Raw genomic sequence first — 21685 nt, forward strand, 5'->3', positions numbered from 1 at the left:
GGAACACAAAAAATACCATGTAATTGCCCATGTGACAAAGTATGACCAAAGTGGGGAAAGGGACATTCGTTTCCCATCCTGGGGAGCTCAGGGTGACCTCAGTGTGTCAAGAACCCTGGGGAAGAGATGGTGACTTTCAATGGGGGCAGCGGGCAGGGGGCAGAGCCAGCTTAAGTGGTAGGGACCTGACTGACTTGTTTGCAGCATACGTGATACACAGTCGGGGATTCCTGAAAATAACTTAGAGGAGTCTGGACCGTAAGGATAGGAGAGAGTGAGATGTGGCTCACATTCTGCAGAGTACCCACTAGCTAGTGCAGCCCAGAAAATGAGTGATATAATAACTTATCTTTTACATATTAGTTCTTTTTTTTTTTTTTTAAGATTTTATTTATTTATTTGACAGAGAGAGACACAGCGAGAGAGGGAACACAAGCAGGGGGAGTGGGAGAGGGAGAAGCGGGCTTCCCGCCGAGCAGGGAGCCCGATGCGGCGCTCGATCCCAGGACCCTGGGATCATGACCTGAGCCGAAGGCAGACGCTTGACGACAGAGCCACCCAGGTGCCCCGACATATTAGTTCTTGAATGAGTTCTAGTGCATGAATTCACTGGAGTCAGGTAACTCCAGCACACGTTTGCCACTGTTCTAAATTCATAGGACAGGCTACTACAAGGGCAACCAAGAAGAAGACCTTGAGACAAAGATTCTATGCAAATAGTTCATTGGTGAGTTAGTCCCAAGAAACACTGGTAGGGAGTGGGAAAGTGAGACAGAGGAAAGAAGGCAGCCAATAAAGGGTAGGTTATTAAGCCAGTTACTGTTGTGGGCAACTGGGGACAATCTCACCAGGCAAACCCTGGGAAACAACGTAGAACACACATCTCAGAGTCAACTCTCCTGAAAGGCAAGGGAGCTCTGGGGTATTTATCTACCCACTCTAGTCAAATCATTGGTAGAGGGTTATTCCCGGGGGGATGTTAATCCCCCAGCAGTTGCTCCAGAGAAGGCTGCTCTGGCAGCCAGAGCACAGGCAGAGAATGGGAGATGCTGGTAGTTGGAAGTCAGATTGGTATGCATGAAAATGGGAAGTATGGGGGATGTGGGTGGGGTGCAGACAGAATCTACTACTATGGCATGGAAGGTCTTCTAGCTTGTTAGTTGTGCTATTTGACATTGTTTGGATTGTGTTGTGGATTTCCCTGCTGACCCACACCCGAAAAATTCTACCATCTCCTTTTTTCCTGCTTCCATTCTGCATGACTCTTCCTCTTTGTCTTTCCGCTTCACTGTGTTCATCACTATTTGGCCTTAGTTTTGGCATTAGAGACCTATAGAAAGTTATTTCCTTTTTTGAGTCTCACTTTTCCCAATGTTTAAGATGAGAATAATACTCTTGGGTGCCTGGGTGGCTCAGTCGTTAAGCATCTGCCTTCGGCTCAGGTCATGATCCCAGTGTGCTGGGATCGAGCCCCACATCAGGCTCCCTGCTCAGCGGGAAGCCTGCTTCTCCCTCTCCCACTCCCCCTGCTTGTGTTCCTGCTCTCGCTATCCTCTCTCTGTCAAATAAATAAATAAAATCTTTAAAAATATTGTGTGTATTGAGGAATGATTTAACATAGAAAAAAAGCACATGTCATAATCTGATTGAAAAGGGCAAATTCTTTTTCTGTGGCCATACTTGTTTTTCCCTTGGCAAAGCCAAAATTTGGGGACCTTATCTTTCTGGTACCTTCAAAAGCAGACATATATAGGTAATGGCTGGGTTTGTCCTCTAAAAGAAAACTATATAAAAAAATAATAATAAAAAAAAATAAAAGAAAACTATATATTTTTGTTATTTTTCTAATATTTTATCTGAGTTAATTAGATTGCATTTAAAATTTTGATATTTAGTGGAATAATGCAAAGCATACTTCACTGATATCTAAGCATATTGCATTCTGCAATAATATCTAAGCATATTACATACTATTACGCATTACATATTAAAATAATATCTAAGCATATTACATATTATTTTGCTGTCTTTCATCATTTAGCTTATCCCACAAATAGTTGGGGTAGGAAACGGGGACTCAGCTTTATGAAGCCACAGCCATGGCCCTGCCCTGAATTTAGGCCAAATCAGAGCAATTTATTGACTCAGGAGACTGTGGTCTTTTATATTCCTAGCATTTTGTGTCTTGTGGTATCAACATGGCCTTTGATTTGATGGATTACTGCTTTTTGCTCTGAACTATTTAAGATGGAAGGAGAGAGAGGGAAAAGGAAGGAAGGAGTGGGGAGTGGGGAGGTGGAAGGAAGGCTGCTATTGTTAGCTTCTGAGTAAGTGGTAATTATTACAAAGATACTTTCCTATATATATTCATGCTGTACATGATTATAAAGTCCTTTTACAAACATTAAAAAAATTAATCCTCGTAGCTATTCCAAAGAATGAGCAGGAAAAGAAAGGATCTATCAATAACAGGTTTGTACTAACCCTTTGGAGGAGGCAATTGTGAAGAAAAGGAGACTTAGAGAAAAATAGGATGCAAGTATGAAGGCAATGAAATCACACCTTTGGTTTGCTTAGAGGAGAAAGAATGTGCCTACTGGGATTTATGTGAAGGTCTTCATTGCTTTATATGCTGGTGCAGGGAAGGATGGCAGTTCTGAAATTTGAACCAGTTGTGGCCCTGGCAGTTCTGAGATGAGTCATTTTGAGAAAGGCCTTTGATCACCATGAGCCCTGATTTCCTTATCTGCAAAATGGAGATAAAAATACTCATGTGATATACCACCACATGGGTTATTTGTAAGAATTTAACAAAATGCATGTAAAAGCACTATGCAAGTTGTAAAGAACTGTACGCGGTACTACATGCTAGTATTTCCCTGATAATGAAGATAGGATCCTGTAGAATCAGGAGAATATAAAACATAAAACCAGGAGTTGACTTCTTAAAAGCATTATTAGAGATCCAGAGTTTACTTATTTGGAGGTTTAAGATTTGTCTGGTAGAAAGTTGTTTGATTATTTGTTTGTTTTTAGAAGTAAGATGACAACACTGGTTTCTTTGCTCCATGCCTTTATTGAAAGTGGAGAGGTAATATTAGGTTAGCATTTTGGAGGCACGTTTATCCAGATATTTTGGATAATGTTTATGCAATATAGAATTGTTAAGGATTTTCCACGTAATGGCAGGAACCTCTACTGGGATGGGTTTTTGGGTTTTGAAAGATCTAAGCTCAAGTCCATATTCAGCTACATAGTAGTTGTGTGATCCAGGACAAGCTATTTATTCTGTTTTTTTCATTTATAAGATAAGACTACAAGTTCTCCTAGGGATCATTGTGAGGATCGAATGAGACACTGGGTGAGAAAATTCTCTGAAAACTATGAACAACTCCATAAATATAAGGTGATATAATTATTATCATTACTTATGTTTAAAGAAATGAAACCAGCAAGCAAATATTTAATAATACAAGTTAAAGAGAATCAAGCCAGAAATTAATGAGGTATAGTCAATTTGGAGACACAGATTGCTTTCTGATGATTTCTTTCCATATGGTTTTGGTATGGGATGCTTACTGGTGATAAATGGGAAACTATGCAAATGTGATGCATCTGCACAGTTCATTTCAAGATTCATAACTTGCCTTGCTGGCAAGCGATGAACTTCTAAGAGCTTAATTTGAACCTGTTCAGTCTGTTGCCTGTTTTGAGATTTAGTGGATTGTTAATAAGTTTGATTCAGCCTGCAATAACTCTATGAGAAAGCTATAGGGATAACTGAGCTCCAGGTGTCAGAGCGTAGTGTAGAAGTTATAACTCTGCAGAAAGGGCAGGGCTGGGTGGCTATCCAGGCCAAGTCTCCATAGGACACCCTTAATGTGGTGAATTTGCCACAACCCGTGTTCTGGATGTCTGCATTGTAGCATATGAAGTTCAAGTTTGTCAACTTTTGGAGTAGATCTTTCTTTTTGAAGTAGACTCACATTATCCCTACTCATCACCTGAAATCTAATATCTAAATACCAATTAATTTTCAATGAGAAATATAGTTACCAAGAAGCCCCAAGTTTCCAGGTTAACATGTGAGAAGCCAAATTACAGTCAGAAAATTTCTTGGTAAATTCAGTATCTAAACAGGTACCACTGATCATCTGATTAGAATGTGAAAGCATTTATCAGTCAAGTTTCCTGGGTGTAGGCAACAAAATTCTCTGTTGACTCACCTAAGCAGAAAAGGAATTCATTGAAAGTTCTTGAATAGCTCACAGAAATGATGGGCAGGCTGGAGAACCAGGCTCAGAAAACAGTGGGAACCAAGAGAGACTGTGAACGGAGAACAAGAGCGGGCCTGCTGTGTTCTGTTTAGTGTACCGCTGCTGTCCCAACTCTGAGCAGGTGATGTTGCTGCTACCGATGCATTCCCAATGCTGATACTACTGCAGGTCTTTTGAAAATGTTTACACCACTATGTATAGCTTTTCAACTGTCCCTGCATCTTTGTTTCTTGCCTTCAAGATTCAGAAGCCCAGGTGGGAGCGTCTGGTTGCTGAATTTAGGTCATGTGCATCTACACAAGTAGCAGGGTGCTAGGAGAGGAAATACATTGTCCCAGACTGTGCTTCTCAAAGTGTAGTCTGCAGACTGGTGCCAGGCTATGGACTAATTGTTTTTATTTTGTGATGAGGCAAAGAACTTGTGCTAGAATATAAACCGATTTAGTGCTTTCTCTATTGAGAAAACTTGGCTATGGAAAAAGTATCAGCTTAATTAAACAGTGTACTACCAAACAGAGCAGCACTTCCCTAGACTTCATGATGGGAGGCTAGGGCCTGTCATCAGAGGGCTACCCACAAAAGGAAGGGTGCTTGGAAGCTGTGTAGTCAAAAAACAACCAATGTTCACTACAAATGAGATCAGGACTCATTAGGACTGCTCCACCACAGAGACATACCTACCATCGGGAATGTGTGACTTCTGTGGATCTAGACATACTCTCAGTTGGCTGGTGCTTGGTTGGGCTTGATAACATTGATTCTGTTGCTGCTACCTTTTTTCTACAGGGTGGATATCTAGCTACACTCTTAGGAATTTTTTTTTTTTTTTAGATTTGATTTATTTATTTGTCAGAGAGAGAGAAAGAGAGAAAGCGAGCACAAGCAGGTGGAGTGGCAGGCAGGGGGAGAAGCAGGCTCCCCGCTGAGCAGGGAGCCTGATGCGATGCGGGACTCCATCCCAGGACCCTGGGATCATGACCTGAGTGGAAGGCAGACGCTTAACCGAGACACTCAGGCGTCCCTTGGGAATGTTACAGACACATTTTGTGGTCTAAGAGCAGTTCTGTGCTACTAAGATGAACTATAATGTTTTGCTATTATAGATTAATCTGAGCTGCTTACCATGTACCCCACCTAATGAAAGATTCTTTCTTTTTTTTTTTTTTAAGATTTTATTTATTTGAGAGAGAGAGCATGAGAGAGAGAGCACGAGCAGGGGGGAGGGCAGAGGCAGAGGGAGAAACAGAATCCCTGCTGAGCAGGGTGCCCGATGCAGGACTCGATCCCACAACTATGGGATCATGACCTGAGCCAACACTCAACCGACTGAGCCACCCAGGTGCCCGAAAGATTATTTCTGTATCTTTTCAAATGTTATGTTGTGGGTAGTTTAAATGCATTGAAAACCTCTGGTATGATTATTTGGAATAGAATGGTTAATATTCTGCATCTGTTACTGGACTCATGCCATAATTATTCATTTTTCCTATGAGGAAAAGAACTGTTAACTTTAGTCATGTTAGTGCAGCCTCCTTCCAAAGAGATTTGCATTGGTGAAGGGAAAATTATTTTTCCTGAGGCTATCTGAAGACAAGTGTGTTTTAGGCATTTATTGGTTCAATTAAAAAGTGATCTTTTTTAGCTTCTACATCCCATAACTCCAGATTCAATGGACTTGATTTCACCAAGTTGATCTGTTTTAGTGTTATGAAAATGAGAGTGTAGTAGTAGCTAGAGGTGAAAGGGAAAGTAAAGGAGAGTGGGGGTGGAGGAGAAAAGAGTGCATGAGAGGAGGAGAGCAGAGCATACACCATCATCACATCTGAAGATGGAAAGGGGGCAGATAGGTCTCCCATCTTCACAGGGTACAAAAATTCTCTGAGGTTTCACATTTATGGGACAAAGATCAGTGTTTCAGCAAACATTTCAATGAATATTGTGCATAGAGCAACATGGAGAGGGGGGATTGGGGATCTTAAAATATAAACACATGCAAAATTATAACAGCATATTCTGTACGGTAAATGTTCAAGGCTGAGTAGAAACAAGTAGTGTTGAGAACTCTGAGAGGTTAACAAAGTTACCTTGGAGGAGTTAGACCTTGGTTAGACATTGAAGGATGGGATGATAATGTCAACAACTTCAGGCTCTGAGATTTTACCCTTCTTGCAAGCTAACACGTTAGCTTGCCAGTTTCATGGAGACTGCCAGAAGACATAAGATCAGAGACAGAGGACTTTATTGCTCACAGCAAAGCAAGCAGAATGAGCCAGAAATTTTTTCTTATTTTAAAAGAGAAATTTATAGAAGAAATAACAGGGGAAAATAAAGAGATCAGGAAGTACAACTTGTTCCTGACACAGTAGAAAGTACGAATCCATATTGGGTTTTAACAGAGCAGATGTGGCCCAGACAGTAGGGCTGGCTAAACACAATTATCTCTAAGATGAGGGCTGGCTTCCGGCTCATTCCTTATTTCTCTTTCATGGCTCACCCCACTAGCCTTGGTCTCTGATTTCTATAGAGAGCCCCAGTTTTTTTTTTTTTTAAAGATTTTATTTATTTATTTGTCAGAGAGAGAGAGAGCGTGAGAGAGAGAGAGAGCACAAGCAGGGGAAGCAGCAGGCAGAGGAGAAGCAGGCTCCCTGCTCAGCAGGGAGCCCGATGCGGGGCTTGATCCCAGGACCCTGGGACCATGACCTGAACCGAAGGCAGACGCTTAACCATCTGAGCCACCCAGAGCCCTAGTTCTGCTTCTAAATGAAACACAGTGAATGAGGGGTTATTATCTAAGGGTCTTTTCTCTTTCAGGGTCACGTTGTCCAATACTGTAGCTAGGAGCTCTATGTGCCTATTGAGCACTTGAGCTGTGGCTAATCTGGATTGAAATGTGCTGTAAGTGCAAAATACACACTGGATTTCAAAGATTTAGTTAAAAAAAAAGGAAACAATCTAATTAATTTTTATATTGATTATGTGTCGAAATAATATTTTGGATATATTATTTAAATAAATTACGTTATTGAAATTAATTTTACCTATTTTTACTTTTAAAAATATGTGGGTATAAGAATTTTTTTTCAGTTTGATTGAAAATACAAGGAATTTTAAATTATATATGTGGCTAGCATTTGTGGCATACATTATGTTTCTGTTGGGTAGTGCTGCTCAGGTACATTTGAGAAAGAGGGGAGGCTCTCTTGGTTCCTCCTTGTTATCCTCCAAGGGTTGTGTGACTTCATGTGCTGTCATGGACCACAGCTGGGCATGGCCTGGCTGCTGAGCTGCATTAAACTGCAGTTGTCCTTGATGTCCTCCCACTGCTGCCTCAAACCAGAGTGTTCTTAGAGGGGAGGGATGGGGGATATGGTCAGGACTCAGCTTTCCTTGTGACCCTGTCCCTCACTTCCCTTCACAGCACTCCCTCACAAAGATTTGTAGGTGAATCAGGCTTTCCTAAAGGGTCAATGAACACTAAAGGAAATTGCAGCCTATGAAGGAAGGATTTTTAAACCATGTATTGATTATACCTTATTTCACATGGCCTATGGAAAATGTAGTCAAGGATTTAAGTGCTTCACAAGGGATCACCTTGAGGATGCAATGTAGCACATAGTTCTTAACCTTGCTCTTCTGACCTTAAGTCTTTACTTATCAGGAAGACCACCTTGTTCTAATATCTGTCATGGCAATCTGCAGCTCAACTTTTATGAAACTCTTCTACCTCCTCAGGAATTGGTCTTATCTAAGGATATCCCCACCAACCCTGTTCTCACTAGGGTTCTCTCTCTCTGAAAATCCCATCAAAACAATCTCTTGATAAGACAAAACTGAGTTTATTCTTACTGTAGTAAGGGAGAGCATACCTTGACAGAGTCTTGGTAGCTTCCTTAGGGGGAAGGGCTGAACTGGGATATTTATGAGGTTTTAGAGGCCAGTTTAAAATGGGTCTTTCAGGGGCAGCTGGGTGGCTCAGTCAGTTAAGCATCTGCCTTTGGCTCATGTCATGATCCCAGGGTCCTGGGATTGAGCCCTCCATGGGGCTCCCTGCTCAGTGGGGAGCCTGCTTCTCCCTTTCCCCCTGCCACTCCCCCTGCTTGTGCTCTCTCTCTCTCCTGTGTGCGTGCGCTCTCTCCCTGTCAAGTGAATAAATAAAAATCTTTTAAGAAAATGGGCCTGGGGTGCCTGGGTGGCTCAGTCGTTAAGCGTCTGCCTTCGGCTCAGGTCATGATCCCGGGGTCCTGGGATCGAGCCCCACATCGGGTTCCCTGCTCGGTGGGGAGCCTGCTTCTCCCTCTCTCACTCCCCCCTTCTTGTGTTCCCTCTCTCGCTGTGTCTCTCTGTCAAATAAATAAAATAAAATCTTTAAAAAAAAAAAAAAAGGGCCTTTCATGCAGAGGCTTGATTAACATTGAGTAAAGATCAAGATACAGTAAGTTAGAATTGGTGGACACAGCAAGGGGTGGATTTTGAGGTGAATGTTTTAAAGAGTCATGGGGAGTAAGGTTGTCAATGCTGTCTATCGAAGAGTTGAACAGTTTTATTTTTATTTAAATGATTTTCTTAGTAAAGGTTTCTGGAACAAATAATAAAGTTATCTGTGACTTCTATTCTCTTAAACAAGGATATTTTGGAAGAGTAAACTCATGTTGATGAAGACAGTGGACTAGTACAAGTGATGTTAGTAAAGCCAGCTGAATAGGAAATGTAGACAGTAAGCTGTGTGGGGGTAGGTGGTGTGGTTCTTTACCCTCAGCAGGACATGCCCCCAGTCTGAGTTATTCAGTTTGTAAGACTCCAGAAAGGAAGTCTTGGGTGCTCTACATCTACAGAAGAGTAAGGTACACATTGGCTCACCACACATATATACAGATATTGCCTATCTTAGTTGGGTTTCCCCAAGAACAGACCCTCAAAGCAAGGATTTGGGTGGAGATGTTTTATTTGGGAAGTGATTCCGGGAAGCGACAGGGAAAATGGAGTCAATCAAGAAGTGTGTGAATGAGTGGGATACTACTGTGGGCAACAGAGGTTCAGACCCTCTGGGACCTGAGAGATTATGGAACAGCTCCCTGAGGAGTAGGAAGTTAGGGTCTTTATCTACCCAATCCCATCCTAGCACTTCCAGGATGTGTAGGCAAGCACATTTCCTTTATTGACCATCGAACACCCTAGTGGAATCCATTAGCTTATAAGGTAATTCTCTGCAGGTGACCTCTGGGAAGATCTGAGGGGTACAGGCAGAGCACCTTCAGTATCTGCTACATTGCCCAACAAGGTGCTAGACCCATAGCAGGTCTTAATAAATGTTTATTGAGTGAATGAATAAATATACATGATTTAAGAATAAGCCTTAGTTTTCAGACTATAGTCAAAACTTGATGAGTAGGAAGATAAACTTTTCCTTATCTGCCCCATAATTGTAAGGCTGCTCCTCTTGTAATAGAGTTAGCACCTCAAATGATTATGCATCCATCTCTTTTGCCCTCTTTTCTCCCGTTAGGCCAGCCAAGAATGAGTAAAGTGTGAATCACTGATCCCCTTAATGACAACTATTTTAGCTTCATGAAGATTGGAAATTAACTTAAAAGGAACAACAGATATCTTAGATAGGAAATACTACCCCCTCCCATCCCTGCCAGTGGGGGTTGGGGAGTTGGGAGATGAGCTGACATGTATGTTCTTCAATTACAGAGTTGTTTGTTTCAACATCTTTTCTGCCTGGTTTTGATGTATTTTTACTGAGATTCTCTGAAAATGTTGGGGTTTGGGGAGTAGGATATGAGTCCTCAAATCGCATAAATAGAAGCCAGATCTGCTGTGTTTGAAGGCCTTGGTGAAAGTCAGTGCCAACATCATGAGGAGAGCTGATCCAGGAAGACAAGAACTAAATATATGTGAGGGGGCTCCTCTAACAATAGATAAAACTACAAGATACGTAGCAAAGTAGAAAAAAAATTATTTAACAAAAATTTATTGAGCATCAACCATATATTATTAGGTATTATGCTAATACCTAAGAAACTTGGGACCTATTAACAGTTACTCCCCACTCCCACCCTACTCTGTCCCCCCAAGCCCTAAGAAATCACTGATCTACTTTCTGTCTCTATGGATTTGCCTGTTCTGGACATTTCATATCAATGGAATCATATAGTATGTGTTTTGTGACTGAGTTCTTTCGCTTATCACTTGGCATAATGTTTTCAAGGTTTACCCATTAGTACTTTATTCTTTTTATTGCCAAATAATACTCCATTGTATGAAAGTGATGTTGTGATTGATAATAGATAATAGGTATATATTTGGTCTTTGCTCCCATTTCTAGCACAGAGCTCCTAAAAACCTTGGAATTTCCCGGGCCACCTAGTTGGCTCAGTCAGTTGAGCATCCAATTCTTGGTTTCAGCTCAGGTCATGATTCATAGATAGTGAGATCAAGCCCCTCATCGGCCTGCAGGGAGTCTGCTTGAAGATTCTCTCACTCTGCCCCGCCCCTCAGTAGGACGTGCACAAGCACATGTGTGCAAGCTCTCTCTCTCTCTCTCTCTCTCTCTCTCTCTCAAATAAATAAATTAATCTTTTTAAAAAAAACCTTGGAACTTCCTAAGTGAAGATATGATAAAGTGGCTGTCCTTTGTTATGTTAATGAGGTGGATTTTTGAAAACACCTAAGGATGGGGGCTGGTTGCCAGGGAAGCCAGCCATGTGATTGGAGGGTTGGAACTTTCAGTCCCACCCACTAACCTCTGGGGAGAGGAGAGGGGCTAGAGGTTGAATCAGTTGCCAATGGCCAGTTCTTTAATCAATCATGCCTATATAATGAAGCCTCCATAAAAACATGAAAGGATGGGCAGGGTTTGGAGAGCTTCTGGGTTGGTGAACAAGTGGAGGTGCTGGGAGAGTGGTTAGTTTGGAGAGAGCATGGAAGCTCTGTACCCTTTCCCCATGCCTTGCCCTATGTATCTCTTCCATCTGGCTGTTCCTGAGTTATACCCTTTTTTTTAAGATTTTATTTATTTATTTGAGATAGAGAGAAGGAGCGAGAAGAGAGAGCATGAGCAAGGGTCAGAGGGAGAGGGAGAAGCAGACTCCTCGCTGAGCAGGGAGCCCGACTCAGGGCTCGATCCCAGGACCCCACAATCATGACCTGAGCTAAAGGCAGATGCTTAACCAACTGAGCCACCCAGGTGCCCCAAGTGTTTTTTTTTTAAATATTTATTTACTTGAGAGAGAGTGGGTGCTGGGGTGTGGAGGGGCAGAGGGAGAGGGAGAGAGAATCTTAAGCAGAAACCCCGCTAAGCATGGAGCCTAACTCTGGGCTTGATTATAGGACCCTGAGATCATGACCTGAGCCAAAATCAAGAGTCAGACACTCAACTGACTGAGCCACCTAGGTGTCCCTGTGTGCAGGTTTTTTTTTTTTTTTTTTTTAAAGATTTTATTTATTTATTTGCGAGAATGAGAGAGCGAGCACCAGTGGGGGGAGAGGCAGACAGAGAGGGAGAAACAGGCTCCCGGCTGAGCAGGCAGCCCGATGCAGGGCTTGATCACAGGACCCTGGGATCATGACCTGAGCCAAAGGCAGACATTTAACGGACTGAGCTACCCAGGTGCCCCTGTGTGCAAGTTTTTATGTGGACTTATATTTTTGTTTCTCTTGGTTATATACCTAGGTGTCAAATTGCTGGATCATATGGCAACACAATTTTTAGCTTTTTGAAGAATTGCCCAACTGTTTTTCCAAAGCAGCTGTACCATTTTATATTTAGACCAGCAGTGTATGAGGGTTCCAATTTTTCCACTTCCTCTGCAACACTTGTTATTGTCTATCTTTTTGATTATAGCTATCCTAGTGGGTGTGAATTGGTATCTCATAGTGGTTTTGATTTGCATTTCCCTGATGACTAATGATCTTGAGCATGTTTTCATGTGTTTATTGGTCATTTGTATATCTTCTTTGGAAACGTGTCTATTCAAATCCTTTTCCCATCTTTTTAATTATTAGTCTTTTTATTATTGAGTAAGAGTTTTTTGCATATTCTGGATATCAGTCTGATATATGATTTGCAAATGTTTTCTCTTATTCTGTGGGTTTATTTTTGCTTTTTTGATGGTGTACTTTGAAGCACACAATTATTAATCTTGATGATATCTGATTTATTTTTCTTTTGTCACTTGTGTTTTTGGTGTTATATCTGAGAAATCATTCCTAACCAGAGGGCATGAAGATGTATGCCTATGATTTCTTCTAAGTGTTTTATAGTTTTAGCTTTTACATTTAGGTCTATGATCCATTTTTTTTTTTAAGATTTTATTTATTTATTCATGGGGGGAGGCTGAGGCAGAAGCAGGGAGCTTCTCTGCAGGGAGTCTGATGCAGGACTCCATCCCAGGACCCTGGGATCATGACCTGAGCTGAAGGCAACCACTTAACCAACTGAGCCACCCAGGTACCCCAGTATATGATCCATTTTAAGTTAATTTTTCTGTATAGTGTGAGGTAGGGGTCCTACTTCACTCTTTTGCATGTTGTCCCATCTTCAGATGTGGAAAACGACTATCTTTCCTCCACTTGCCATTCTTATCAAGAATCAATTGACCATAAGTGTAAGGGCTTATTTCTTGACTTGAAATTCTAATCCATTATTATAAACATGTATATATCCATATGCCAGTTCTACAGTTCTGTCTTGATTACTGTAAGTTTGCAGTAAATTTAGAAATTGGGAAATGTGGGTTTACCAACTTCGTTCTTCTTTTCCAGATTTTTTTGGCTATTATGTTTGTTTGTTTTTTGCATTTCTATATGAATTTTAGGATCAGTTTGTTAATTTCTGGGAAAAAAAGGCAGTTGGGATTTTGATAGGAAGTGCATTAAATTTATAGATCTAAAGAATACTTTTAGAATTTAATGAAAATATTTGCTAAACTGAATTGTTATTTTCTGATACTTGAACTTTATCCATTCTCATGTAAACTGTTACTATGTTTATTTTACTTTATTACGTAGAGTAGATCTGTTAAGACCTTTGCTGATAGCACATTGGCATTGATTTATTTATAATGCACATTTCACAAATGTGTTAAATTTTCCCTCCCTAATTAGTTCAGTTTACAATAGTATAGTTTTATAGACTATGGAAAGGCAAAGGATGGGGAGAGGGTGATAAGACTTGTTATAAAAGTACCAACACAGCCTGGTAATGAAAGGACCTGTCTTTTGACTGTATATTTGTGTTCCAAAATGTTGTATTTCATGTTCTAATGTGCTTCATCAAGTGCAAGATGTTAAATAGATTGGTAGTTTTTGTTGAGTTTTCCCCATAACTATGTAAACAGATGTAATGAATTTTAATGCCAAAAATTGTTTTCAGGGAGATTAAATTTCTTTTTTTAATCAAATATTATGAGATTGGGAAGTGCTGTTTTAATAAAGAGTATTTTTTTTTCATTTTGAACATAACCTCAAAATCTTACTGTATTCATAAAACCAAATATGAAGCTTAGAACTGGATCACTTGGCCCTTTCTCTTCTTATCTCCTCCCAATTCAAAATTCTTGCATCTCTCAATAGCCAGCATTTTCTTAGATCTGCAGTTGGGTTCAACACATTCAAGCTTCAGCACAATCCTCTTTGTAGTTTTAGGTTTTTTTTCCAGAAAATCGGCTTAGTGTGCCAATCATAGCCACTCTGCTTCCTGTCATAATGCTGCTTTCCCTGGGCATACAGAGCATCCTTGTCCTTCTTGTATTGTGTCATTTTGTGGGGTTGGTGCTTGCCACACCTCTTACAGAAAGTCCAGCAGGTTTTAGGAACATTCACCATGTTTGCAAGAGCACTATCAGCAGGGAAAAGCAATAATGAATATTTTGAATGAACCCATTATAATCACCCCAAACTCCAGAAAAACAAATGTATTTGAATGAAAAACATAGTTACTTTTAAGAATCTAGAATTATAAACTCAGAGTATGTCTCATGTATATCTGAGATTATGCTAGATTTCATAAAGAAATTGCCAGATCAAATAATTTATTATTTAAGATGCTATAAATTAATCTGGAATATAAAAGCAGTTATTACAGACATAAGTCTTTTTTTTTTTAAGTGTTTTTTTGGGGGGCGCCTGGGTGGCTCAGTCGTTAAGCGTCTGCCTTCGGCTCAGGTCATGATCCCAGGGTCTTGGGATCGAGCTCCGCATCGGGCTCCCTGCTCAGCGGGAAGCCTGCTTCTCCTTCTCCCACTCCCCCTGCTTGTGTTCCTGCTCTTGCTATCTCTCTCTGTCAAATAAATAAATAAAATTAAAAAAAAATTTTTATTTATTTATTTGACAGAGAGAGAGAGCAAGCATGCACAAGCAGGGGGAACGACAGGCAGAGGGAGAAGCAGGCTCCCCGCAGAGCAGAGAGCCTGATGTGGGGCTTGATTCCAGGACCCTGGGATCATGATCTGAGCCGAAGGTAGATGCTTAACCAACGGAGCCACCCAGGTGCCCCTACAGACATAAGTCTTAAAAATATTGACCACAAAGCTGTCACTCATGATCCTAACAAGAAAATGAAAGACTTTTAGGCTGCAAAGACAAACTCAAAATACCTATGACCCAGACTGGTTTGACTTTGAACCAGGTTGGATTTCCAGAGCTACACAGAGAGAAAGTGGGGCACAATGAGCCAGGCAGGACTTGGGCTTGTATACATGACCCAACAATAAGGAGGGATTAACATCACAGTGCCTTAAAGAAACCATAGATTTCGAGTTGACATTGAATTCTTGGAACTGGCTAGAATTTGTGATCAGAAAAAAAAATCATGTTAAAAGCTTGTTTTCTAAAAGGTAGCACCATTTGATATTGTGAAGCTGTGAAGTACAAGAATAATTTGGGGACATGGCAGCATGAATGACCAGGAAAAGTTTTCCTTCCTGTAATTAAGAAGGTGATATGCTTTGCTCAGAACAGTGTTCTGGTCCCCTAGGGGCTTGGGAACTGAGGCAATGGGTCCATCATATAACCTATTCAGATGAACTTTGTTAGTCCTGGTAAAGAAGGCTGTACATCATGGTTGTATCGAGGCCAAGATTTTCCCAAGCATATGTGGCCTGTGCTGGCTCATTTGGTTCCACTCTTCCTGCTGGTGGTATGAAGATTCTGCACAAAGTCTTGCCTTGGATACAACTAGATGGTGCTGAAAGTATTGACACATTTAGTTGGGTTAGACAGGGGCTGATCTTTCTCATTGGGGTAACTAGAACCAGAAGGAACCAGTTTTTATTTAATTATTAGTTCATTATTAATTGAAAGAATGCTTAATGAGCACTAAGATTTAGAGATATGAAGTTAATGGGACCTAGGGCTCCTGGTCTGGTGGGGAGACCCACATGCCAGATTTCTGGAAGAATGCTGCTATCATTCAGTGAGTGAAGGATTAAGGAAGAATAAGTTTTGGAGGACAGTGAGTTTCATTTGGAGATATTGAGTCGGAGAAGCCTGTGGAACATCCAAGTAGAGATACCTGGTGGACATTTGGAACTATATCTGAATCTCAGGAGAGAAGTCCAAATGGGAAGTCTAGCTTTGTGAGTCATCATTTTATGTATGCTATTTGAGGTCACTGGCATTGATTAAGTCACACAGAGATTGTATAGAGTAAGGAAGAGAGAAGGATTAGAGCTGAATTCCTTGAGAATCCTTCCATTTCAGTGGTGACATCTGATGAATACTATTGTCTAAATACATATTGCTCTCACATTGAATTTACATTTGAAAAGCATGAATAAACTTGCAAAAACACATTCAAAGGGAGATTATCACAGCAACTACAGACACTGGACTGGACATTTTGAAAGTAAAATGTAAAATTCAGGCCAATAATAAAATCCAAAGTATCTTCAGAATCAAAGAGGAAGTTAAAGCATTAGCTATATTAAGGGAATAATATAGATAATGCAGTCAGAGTTTCTGAACTCAAAGTAAGCTGTAATAATTTTGTTCTTATGGGAACTATGTGATATAATATTTGAAGTCAGAACTGTCTGGAATTCATGGTTGAGATCAATATAGAACACTCAAGTAACAAAAGGACCATTCAAACAAAAACTGGGCAAATTAAGAGGTTATCTGGGATCCAGATTATTGATATCCTTGACTGAGATGGGTTGAATTCTTTTTTTTTTTTTTTTTAGATTTTATTTATTTGTTTGACGGAGACACAGCGAGAGAGGGAACACAAGCAGGGGGAGTAGGAAAGAGAGAAACAGGCTTCCTGCAGAGCAGAGAGCCCAATGCGGGGCTCGATCCCAGGACCCTGGGATCATGACCTGAGCCGAAGGCAGATGCTTAACGACTGAGCCACCCATTTGTTTTTTTTTTTTAAAGATTTTATTTAGTTGATGGAGAGAGACACAGTGAGAGAGGGAACACAAGCAGGGGGAGTGGGAGAGGGAGAAGCAGGCTTCCTGCAGAGCAGGGAGCCCGGTGTGGGGCTCGATCCCAGGACCCGGGGATCATGACCTGAGCTGAAGGCAAACGCTTAACGACTGAGCCACGCAGGCACCCTGAGATGGGTTGAATTCTTAAATAAATCTCAGTTATCTATATTATGGTGTAATAAACTTACTCAAAACTTAGTGGCTTAAGACAATAACAACTTCTTATTTCTCATGGATTCTGTGAGTTGGCTGGGCTCCACTAGGTAGTTTTTTTGCTAGATGTGTTGGCTGTACTCACTTGGGAGCTCAGCTGGGGCTGGAATGTCCAAGACGGTATCACATACACGTCTGGCCTCTGCTGGAATGGTTGGGGGCTGGCTAGGCCTCTCTCTTCTTATTTAGTGGCTCAGCCTGAACTTTTTAACCTGTCAGCTGATTTCCAAAAACACAAAAGCAGAAACTACAAGTCTTCTTTTTTTAAAGATTTATTTTTTTATTTTGAAATAGAGCTAGAGAGCATGCATGGGAGGGAGGGGCCGAGGGAGAGGGAGAGAGAATTCCAAGTAGACTCCATACTGAGCTCAGAGCCTGATGCAGGGCTTGATCTCATGACCCTGAGATCATGGTCTGAGCTCAAACCAAGAGTTGGATGCTTAACGGACTGTGCCATCCAGGAGCCCCAAAACTACAAGTCTTAAGGCCTTAAAGTTCTTATAGTTCTTAGGAGTACTAGAATGTCACTTTTGGCTCATTCTGTTGACCAAAGCAAGTTATAAGACCAGTCTGGGGGAAAATAGGCTCCACCTCTTGATGGGAGGAGTGACATGTGTGTACAGGGATAGAGGGAAGTTTTGGTGGTCATCTTTGGAAATGATCCACCACAAGAGTTGATTTCCCTTTTCAACTTGGCTGCAAGTCTGAGTAGGATATTACGCTTGGTCCTCACTTCCAGGTGAACACTAAGAGTTCTTGGTGGCATTGTTTTTCCTATAACTTTCTTTTTTTTTTTTTAATTTTTTTATTCATTTTTTAAAATATTTTTTTATTATTATGTTATGTTAATCACCATACATTACATCATTAGTTTTTGATGTAGTGTTCCATGATTCATTATTTGCGTATGACACCCAGTGCTCCATGCAGAATGTGCCCTCTTTAATACGCATCACCAGGCTAACCCATCCTCCCACCCCCCTCCCCTCTAGAACCCTCAGTTTGTTTTTCAGAGTCCATCGTCTCTCATGGTTCATCTCCTCCTCCGATTTCCCCCCTTCATTCTTCCCCTCTTGCTATCTTCTTCTTTTTTTTTCTAACATATAATGTATTACTTGTTTCAGAGCTACAGATCTGTGATTCAATAGTCTTGCACAATTCACAGCGCTCACCATAGCACATACCCTCCCCAATGTCTATCACCCAGCCGCCCCATCCCTCCCACCCCCCACCACTGCAGCAACCCTCAGTTTGTTTCCTGAGATTAAGAATTCCTCATATCAGTGAGGTCATATGATACATGTCTTTCTCTGATTGACTTACTTTGCTCAGCATAACACCCTCCAGTTCCATCCACGTCGTTGCAAATGGCAAGATTTCATTCCTTTTGATGGCTGCATAATAGTCCATTGTGTATATACACCACATCTTTATCCATTCATCTGTCGATGGACATCTGGGCTCTTTCCATAGTTTGGCTATTGTGGACATTGCTGCTATAAACATCGGGGTGCATGTACCCCTTCGGATCCCTACATTTGTATCTTTGGGGTAAATACCCAGTAGTGCAATTGCTGGGTCGTAGGGTAGCTCTATTTTTAACTTTTTGAGGAACCTCCATACTGTTTTCCAGAGTGGCTGCACCAGCCTGCATTCCCACCAACAGTGTAGGAGGGTTCCCCTTTCTCCGCATCCTCGCCAACATCTGTCGTTTCCTGACTTGTTAATTTTAGCCATTCTGACTGGTGTGAGGTGATATCTCATAGAGGTTTTGATTTGGATTTCCCTTTCATATAACTTTCTAATATATTTTGCTGAAAAAAACCACTGAAAGGAAGTTCATAAAAGCTTATAGGTTCCTCTCAAAACAGACCTTTGCCACTAAGTTACCTAAGTTTCTCTCTCTTTTCCTTCCTCTCAGTGTTCCCCAGCTTTCTTTCAGAATCTTAGTCTTCTAATAAAGTAAAGGAATTGTTATATTGTGAAATTCTATGATAATATCTTTCCCAGCTCCATGATAGAAGTGTTGGTGGTGCTGGGAGTAGAGGAGGAATATGTTGAGAGAGTTATTTCAGGGGTGGCAGAGCAGGTGGTTTGGGGGACATGATCTATATCATTAACTTGGTGTTCAAGGGTGCCAGTCACCAGTGATGAGGGAGCAGAAGGCAGACTGAGGGCAAAGCAGAAGCTAACACCCCACAACGCACCCCCCCAGGTGGGATATATGTGACATTCTTCAGGGACTCCTGGCTGCCCTAGGACAGAGGAAAGGGAAAAACAAATGGTTAACTGATAGAGATCACAGTCGTGTAGGACAGGAGTCTCCATCAGTTTGCAACTGTCTTAATGATTTATAAGAAAAAAGCAATCTCCAGAAACCTATAGACTCAGTTTCCTGGAGCCCTAACATCGCTCTCTCCTCCATAGGTTAGAAATTCTTATATAATCAGTCACTTCTCACAACCCCAGTGCAGCTCTTTATGCCCACGGGTCCTGTCCCTGTGCTTTAATAAAAGTACCTTTTTGCACCAAAGACATCTCAAGAATTCTTTCTTGGCCGTTGGCTCTGAACCCCACCACTTCAAACGACATCAACCACTGCCCTTCTTCAGATGTGAAGTAGGTATGTACCTCCATCAGGAATCTGGAGCTTGGCCATAGGTCTCAAGCAGATTAGGGAGGCTTGAAAAACAGTGAGGTTGGATTTGTGAACATTGGCATTTTTCCTGGGTGCTGAAGATCAGGCAAAGCTTGGTGGTCACATAGCTTAGAGTCAGACGAAGAATTGGAAAGAATGACTCTCAGGTGAAAGTATGACATTCACGGCCTTTGATCTTTTCTTTCTTGCAACATAGTTTTCAAAAAAGGCCCAGGTTGAGGAGGGAAAGGGCAGGGGACAGAGAGAGAGAGAGAGAGAAATGTAGTGGTATAGTGGTTTGTAGCACAGACTTTGTGATATTTTAGGAGGTGATATGTGTGATGGTTTGTAGAAAAGAGAAATAGTCAAGGGAGCAGGATGGTGGGATTAAACAGCATGGATGAGAGAGTGACTTCTCAGGTAGGATAGGGAAAAGCTCCTGGGAATTTTGGGTTGCCTGAAAACCGGAGAGGAAGAGGGTCCCGAAAGAGGGTTTTAGTAAGAGTTGTGTGGTCTGTGTAGTTTTATCCCTTTATGTAGAGATCGGGGTTCCTGGTTGGAAGATACTTCTTTAACAGTGGAACCTCTCAGGCTTACTGCTTTGATGATATTACCTATCTTAGGGAACTTTGGACCCACATCTGTACTTGGGAAAATTGACTCTTTTGCACTATTCTTATCTTCTTGTTTTATTTCTCCTAGTGGTTTCTAATGTAATTCTGGAAAATGTCAGTCTGTATCCACTCTGCCATGGAAATACAAAGAAAAAGATTATCTCTGAGTTGTTGTACAGCTAAAGAGTGTGAGGGAGAAAAGGACGGTGGGGGAAGGTATAGGGGCCGTCAAAAGGAGATTAACAAGAAGGTGAATACAAAGCTAGGGAGTGAGAGGGTTGGTTTCTTACCTCAAGTTATCACTTTGCTGCTGTTAAATCCCAGTCAAGAGCCTTTCTCTGCCTTTAAGGGTTTTATCTGAGTGCTTTTTTCTTTCTTTTTTATTTATTTATTTATTTATTTATTTATTTATTTATTTATTTGACAGAGAGAGACACAGCTAGAGAGGGAACACAAGCAGGGCGAGTGGGAGAGGGAGAAGCAGGCCCCCCGCCGAGCAGGGAGCCCGATGCAGGGCTCGAACCCAGGACCCTGGGATCATGACCTGAGCCGAAGGCAGACGGTTAACGAGTGAGCCACCCAGGTGCCCCGGGTGAACAAATTTCTTTAGCATAGAAAGTGACAATGGTTCTCAACTATAGCGGGGGGACCATGTTTAGTTTAGAAGAGTTCCATGTATGATGCTGATATTCTGTTCTCTTCCTTCTCCCTTCCCATCCAACTGAGGAAGACTGCACCACGGATTCTCCACCAGCTGCAGAATAATATTTAAACTCATGCATCAAACATTCAAGAGCCTTTTTTTTTTTTTTTAAAGATCTCATTTATTCATTTGACAGAGAGATAGAAGAGCACAAGCAGAGGGAATGGCACAGGGAGAAGGAGAAGCAGGCTCTGCACTGAGCAGGGAGCCCAATGCAGGACTCGTTCCCAGGACCCTGGGATCATGACCTGAGCTGAAGGCAGACGCCCAACCATCTGAGCCACCCAGGCGCCCTCAAGAGCCTTTTTAATGGGGCTCCCCAGACCATACCTTGTATTTCCTCCCAGCTCAGTTTATTACTGTGGCCAGTTCAGCATCTTCTAGACCTCATACTGTTTCTCAGCTCCACTGCTTAGCACTAATGTGCTTGACTCTTCTCCTTTTTACACCTGCCAAAGGTTTTCCCATTCTCTAGGGCCCCACTCAGGTCCTTCTTATTTCATGAAGCCTTCCATAAATGTTCCAGCCACACTGATTGGACCTTGTTTCTGAATGGGAGTTATGTGGGGCCAGCAGTGGGAAGAAAGGGCTGTGAATGCAGGGACATAAACGGATTATTTACATGGAAACCTGTTGACAACCTTTTATAGTTGAGTTAATCTAATGACATTAATGCTTTCCACACAGATTTCTAGCGGTATGGATAATTTTTCCCCTCAAACGCTTTCTGAAATCCCCTTTGGCCTCCCACCACAACTTTTGAAGTTTCTTAATGAAGGAAATGTTATGTAAATTGACCACATGACTAC

The 21685-nt window shown here is 41.5% G+C and overlaps 1 long non-coding RNA gene and 1 pseudogene across 2 annotated transcripts in view; one reads left to right on the forward strand and one right to left on the reverse strand.

Annotated features, from left to right (window-relative positions):
* The window catches only part of LOC118553292 (uncharacterized), a 383189-nt gene that overhangs the window by 24496 nt on the left and 337008 nt on the right, over positions 1 to 21685 (forward strand). The gene's annotated exons all lie outside the window — the stretch shown is intronic.
* Positions 13728 to 14105, reverse strand: LOC118521522 (large ribosomal subunit protein eL42-like; annotated as a pseudogene).

Source organism: Halichoerus grypus, chromosome X (genome assembly GCF_964656455.1).
Source record: "Halichoerus grypus chromosome X, mHalGry1.hap1.1, whole genome shotgun sequence".
Classification (NCBI taxonomy): Eukaryota; Metazoa; Chordata; class Mammalia; order Carnivora; family Phocidae; genus Halichoerus; species Halichoerus grypus.